Below are 7,029 nucleotides of genomic sequence, written 5' to 3'. Positions count from 1 at the left end.
AATCGGCCCACAAATGTCTCGTTGAATGCGTTCCAGAAAATTAATTGATTCATGAATTATCTTGGCTGGTGAAGGCCGTATGATCAACTTTCCTTGTGAACAAGCGGCACATGAAAAGTCATTAGGAAGAATCTTTTGGTTCTTTAATGGGTGTCCACATGAATTAGTGATTATCTTTCGCATCATTGTTGAACCGGGATGGCCCAACCGGTCATGCCAAATAGTGATGTTTTCAGTAAACTTCTGGTTTACTATGGCATTTGCCTCAATTATACTAATCGTAGTGTAGTACAATCCAGTGGAGAAGGCGGGTAATCTTTCCACAATGTTCTTAGAGCTATTGGTAATACTTGTAATCCGAAGGTATTCAACATTTCCTTTACTCATAGTCTCAATATGATATCCATTTTTCCGGATATCCTTAAAGCTCAATAAATTTCTTTGAGACTTGGGAGAATACAATGCATCGACAATTTCGAATTGCGTTCCCATAGGCAATATTATATTTGCTTTTCCAGTGCCTTCAATAATCTTTGCACTAGTCTCTTTCTTTTTCAAATGTGAAAAATATCTCTTATTTTTCAGGATAATGTGGCTAGTTGTGCTGTCTGCTAAGCATAAATCTCTACCATCCATTTTCTTCAAATAAATAATATAAATCATATCAAAATAACTTCATTAAATAAATAGAATTCAACCATGTCTTAAAAGAGAGCAACAAAAACACCGAAACATAAAATAAAAGCTAAAAACTAAATAACCAAAAACCAAAAACAAAAAATCCAAGTACTAATAAATTAAGAACTAAATCACTGTTTCTCATTTGTGACAAAATCGGCCAGTTCCAGATGAGTAGTTTTACCATGATCAAAGTCATCTTCGCCATCTTCATACACCATATTTGTTTTCACTTTCTTCTTTTTTTGTTTCAATGATTGTTGATAAAGATCAATAAGATGCTTTGGTGTACGGCACATACGAGCCCAATGTTTTCCTCCATATCGGTAACATACACTCCCATGTGTTGGGTTCTCTTGTTTGTTACCATTCTTAAATGAAACTCCTCGATCTCAAAATTGGCTATGTCCACGTCCACGTGCATATCCACGACCATAACCACGACCACGCCCACGACCACGCCCACGACCACGAGTGTAGCCACTATCTCGTCCAATAATGTTGGTGTGGTTTTGTTCTGTCGCATTTGTTTCAGGGAGCGGAGCAGAACCAGTTGGACGTAGTCCATGATTTTTCAGCAATAACTCATTGTTTTGCTCAGCCACAAGGAGACAGGATATAGGTTGAGAGTACTTCTTAAATGTTTTTTCACGGTATTGTGTCTGTAAGACAATATTATTAGCATGAAAAGTAGAGAATTTCTTCTCCAACTTATCTGCTTCCGTGATCTTCTCTCTACATAATTCCAATTTGGAAGTAATTTTGAACAAGGCTGAGTTATAATCACTTACAGACTTAAAGTCTTGTAGTCTCAAATGAGTCCAGTCATAACGAGCTTTAAGTAAAATCACGGATTTCTGGTGGTCATATCTTTCTTTTAGATCATTCCAAAAGATTTGTGGATCTTCTACAGTTAAGTATTCATTTTTGAGATCCTTGTGGAGATGATGGCGAATGAATATTATAGCCTTTGCTCGATCTTGGCTTTTGGCCTCATTTCCTTCTTTGATCGTATGATCAAGTTTTTTTTGCACTTAGGGAGAATTTTGCATCTTGTGCCCATGCCAGATAGTTGTCACCAGTGATGTTAAGAACTTCAAATTCAAGACTAGTAAAATTTGACATTTTCACTGAAATGATAAAATAATAATTAAGTTTAAAGAACAAACACCATATATTAATTTATTCCTATCATGCCGTATAACTAAGTTCTCACCCAAACAATTAACTTAATCATTGAATCCATAAATATGACCATGAAAGTAAGAAAGCGTATGATTTATCTAAAAGAGTACAAAATTATAAATCATGTGCTGGTCATGCAAAATTTTGGCCTCAAAATTTTAACGCAGGATTTATATAATATACTGAAATTGACGTGTATGATTCACAAGAAAAAGACAAACATGGTTTCATGCACTAGGATCTACGACTACCTATAGCAAGCTGTTAACTAAAAACTAGTATAGATTCGTAGATTAATTAGCATGTGATATATCAAAAAAAATTCTGTAAAAAACAGTTACTATTGTAAACGCAAGAGTCTTAGTTCAAAAACAACAACACAACTTAACACAGAGTTTTTCCTTTGACTGAACTTTATTGCTAGTAAATCTGTTAACACACCTTACAAATTTGTAACATGATTTAGAACAGATTCAAGACATACTTTGATCTGTCGCTCTATCTCTCTCTCTGTTCTTCGATCTGTACTCGATCTCAGAACTCCCCTAGAAAAACCCTTAACCTTTGATGCAGACTCTAATACTCGAATCTCTCACCCTTATGCTAAGTGCTCTCTAGTAGTTGTGTTAAGCTTATACAATGCTTCAACACATCTACTTATACCTAGTAGACTAAGCGGCTATACACGTCGAAAACCTTACACCACAGATTCCATTTTTGTCGCTTGGTGTATATTTCCTATTTCCTTAAACTTTTTCATGTTTAAGGAAATTTTTCATTCTTCCTGATCTGCTCCGTTATTCCCATCCAGCTTGCTTACTTTCCAAGACTCCCATTCCTACTGGTCCAGCTCAGCTACTCGTCCAACTCCTCATTCCAAATGCTTCGCTTGTCACGTACTTCATGCTTGTGGCATTCCATCCTTCACTTCATCTGGTACAACAACTGCTTCAAGTACAGCTACACCTTCAATCTCCCCCTTTTTAGGTTCGTGTGACTCACAAGCACCTGTTTTAAGACACATCACACAGAGTCTTGAATCAAATGCTGCGAACAAGAGTTTACAGAGCAAAATACATGCTCCCCCACAAACTTAGCCTAATTCAAAAACAAGAAAGTAGACTATTACACAAGTTCCCCCACAATTTAAGCACCCGCATCATCTCCTGCATCATCTCGTGGTATTTATTCCCACATGTTTTCTCCCCCTGCTTGTGATCACCGAAGGTAAAAACAAGGATCAATACCCACAATAGGAAACAAGTCAGAGTCAGAAAACTTATTTACAAAATGAGTTAATCACCATGTTGACTATTCCGTGGAGATGGTTAAGTACACGACTCACATCCCGTAAGGCCAACGTGACTTCATTAGCACTTGCTGGTGCCAAAGGAACACGAATCACTCCAAGACGAGCACTTTGTGTCCTACCAGGAACAGAGTCAGCTGACCTGAAAGATGCACCAGGAGGTGGTGCACGGAAAGAACGAAGTGGCACACTCGGTGATGGTGCAGGTTGCTGCTGAGACGACTGAGGTGGAGGATTCGGAGATCTCGGTGCATCAGCCCTTTGCTTCCCTTTCTTCTTATCCTTCTTTGCAGCTGCGGCCTCTTTTTTGATGAACTCCTCACCACTGCGTGAGTCCTTTTTGTATCGAGAAGGGACAATGTGAGTCTCTCCTTGACCCAGCTGAAGCTCGTGTTGAAGGTTCAGAATCTTCTGTATCAGACACGGGAACACCAGCCAGCGGGTGTCTTTTTTGATGATCTTGCTCATGAGAAAAATCTGTTTGAAAGCCAGCCTTCCAAAGTCCACCCTCACACCATGACTCAGCTTGTACAACAGGCGAGCACGCTCCTCAGAGATGTGATTCTTGTTGGTTGAGGGAATCCAGTTGTACGCCGCAATGACAATCAATGCAGCAAAAATCGGTGGGAGATTCCTCGTGGTCAGCCCACTCCAACCATTTTCTCCTTTCGACAAGTGCTTGGCAACATCAGACAGAGAGACTGCTTCAGATACTGACTCTTTGTGAACTTCAGCGTCGTTAAGTGGAGTCAGATTGAGGACCCGATTGATCCACGCAGGAGAGAAGCAATACTCAAAACCCCTCAGCTTGACATGAATCTGCTGATTTAGATCAGAGGGTAGCTCACCAGGAAGTCCAGCATAGAACTCCTGAATCACCTGCGGTACATACGGAGTGATCCCCACAACCGTCGACTCCAAACCGCTGTATCTAATCACTTTCATGTATCCTCATTCATCCATTTCACCTACATCGACAGTTCTCTCACACCAAAGTTGTCGTGTAGCAAAGTGATCATACCTTGCTTGATAAGAAGACGGCTGTTCTTTGCGAGATCGAGCCTTTTTGGTTCGCTTTCGTGGCACCGAGTCAGGGACTGGCTCCGGTTCTGCTTCTGGAACTGGAGACGGCTCACTTCTGGATTTCTTTGACGGAGCCAGAAGTCCCAAAGCATTCAGCGTCTTTCTTTTACGTTCGGCTTTTGCAGATTGCTCGTTCACGGAGATCGAGGTAGGTGATGCTTCAGCGGCAGATGCTGTCGCCTCCTCTTGAGTCGTTGTGATCAGAACCGGATCGGCGGTCGGATTCGCTGATTCTTGTGGCGCAGAGAGATCCACCTCATCAGATTTCTTGCTCTCTCCACCGTCAGCCTCTTCCTCTACATTCTCGATATTCTGGGTAACCTCCGAGTCGACCTTGGTTTCTCCGCCATCCGCCTTCTCCTCAGGGTTCGCCGACGATCCACTCTGCGCATCTCCATCATTTGCTGTGGCAAACAAGCCTTCACTATCTGCTGGACCAACGGATGCCGTAGGATTTTGATCAGCAACCACATCAGTTGGATTCGTACTTTCGCCACTATGCTCATCGATTAGATGAGGCCTCTGAGCATCTCCATCTGCATGCGTCGTCTGTGCCTTAAATCGGACCCCAATTAGCCCCCTTCGAGTTCCTCTCACCATCGATGTCTCTCTTTGTGATTCGCCTTTTGAGAGAGGAGATTTAGGGTTTAAAACAGGAAGTGTTGCTGATTTTTCGGATCTCCACTCTCCATAAATAACTCCCCCACTTTTCATTTTCTCACGTCTTTTCAACTTCCATTGCCTTTTGTGGGCCTTTCTCTCGCAACAGGCCCATCTTACAGATCTCTTCACAAACTCATCAAGACCTCGAAAATCCCGGCCCACTTTCCTGTTTCACATGTGACAAAAGCACTGAGACACATATTGAATCAAACACTCACTCATTGGACCATCAATATTCACGGGCACTTTCACACATAAGCCGATGAGAGAGAACAAATAGTGACAATTGAACTATCACCTATGCACTGGCTTTTGAAAACAAATCTTTGTACACATTTTTACCATTTTCTTTGAAGTGCACCGAAACTTGACACAGCCTCTGACTCACGAGACACCTTCAGCTTGTTCTGATTTATAAGAGTCTGGCCATCCTGATTCACAGGCTAGCTTTCACACCCTGCTGCCTTTATCGACCCCTTTTCCAGTTTTCAACTTTTATTCATGGGTGAAGGAAGCTTTCAGTACCAGGGGAGGATCTACCTTTTGAGGGGATCAACTAATTTTTAATTGCAAGCAACCCCTCCTTTTTTTTATTCCCTTCTTTCTGGTTTGAGTGCAATAAGCTAGTTTCATCACTTGACTTCTCCGAAACTAGCTCAGCTTTCCTTCTACTCCATGAAACCTGTACTGTCGTCAAGGTACGACGGCAGTTGAGGCAGCTCTTTTCCACTAGATCCATGACTCCAGACTGAATCTAAACCTTGAGTGTCCCCTTGAGTCACTTTCTGTATCAGTCCTGCACACTTCACAAACAATCACATACTACAAACCCCAATCGAGTTTCTTAAGGTGACAAAACGATTAAAATCTAGGGGTTTTGTGAATAAATCAGCCAGTTGCAAATCAGTGACAATGTGTTCTATCACTACCTGTTTCTCCTCCACTAGCTCACAAATGAAGTGGTGCCTTATATCAATGTGCTTGGTCCTAGAATGCTGCATCGGATTCTTTGAAATACTGATAGTACTTTTGTTGTCACAGTGAACCACTAGTGGCCCAAAATCCATCTTATAGTCTGCTGACATCTGCTTCATCCACAAGAGTTGACTGCAGCAACTCCCCATAGCAATGTATTCGGCCTCTGGAGTAGACAGTGAGACAGAGTTCTGCTGCTTACTTAACCATGAGATCAGATTGTTCCCAAGAAAGAAATAACCTCCACTTGTGCTTTTCCAATCATCTGCACTTCCGGCCCAGTCTGCGTCACAATATCCCACCAAGTACTTGTTCGATCCTTTGGAGTACCAGATCCCTAACTCGACTGTTCCTTTGACATACTTGATGATTCTCTTCACTGCTTCAAGATGTGACTGCTTGGGTTTCGTTTGATATCGAGCACAGATGCCCACACTTAGGGACAAGTCTGGTCTACTTGCTGTGAGATACAACAAGCTTCCAATCATCCCTCGATACACTGTAGGATCAACATCTGTTCCATCTTCATCCCGAGTGAGCTTGGCCATAGTACTTATTGGAGTATTAGCTTCCTTACACTAATCAAGCTTGAATCGTGTAAGCAAGTTCTTCGCATAGGTGCTCTATGAGATAAACACCCCGTCTTCAGATTGAGTTATTTGCAAACCCAGGAAGTACCGCAGTTCACCAACCATGCTCATCTTAAACTCTTGAGTCATGCTTGTGACAAATCGATCCACAAGTGACTGAGCAGTTCCTCCAAAGATAATGTCATCCACGTAGATTTGCACAATTATGATCTGTCCATTCTGCTCATAGATGAACAAGGTCTTGTCAACACTTCCTCTAACATATCCTTGTTCAACCAGAAATCCAGTGAGTCGCTCATACCACGCTCGTGGAGCCTGCTTCAAGCCATACAACGCCTTCTTCAACTTGTACATATGTTGTGAATACTGAGCATCTTCGAACCCTTTTGGCTGTTCCACATACACTTCTTCTTGAAGCACTCCATTAAGAAACTCATTCTTGACATCCATCTGATATACCCTAAAGTTTAGGATACAGGCCATCCCCAAGAACAGTCTGATTGATTCAAGTCGTGCTACAAGGGCAAATGTCTCTTTGAAGTCGAC

This window comes from Eutrema salsugineum, unplaced genomic scaffold (assembly GCF_000478725.1).
Source record: "Eutrema salsugineum unplaced genomic scaffold, Eutsalg1_0 scaffold_7, whole genome shotgun sequence".
NCBI lineage: Eukaryota > Viridiplantae > Streptophyta > Magnoliopsida > Brassicales > Brassicaceae > Eutrema > Eutrema salsugineum.
This window is presented reverse-complemented; position numbering follows the sequence as displayed.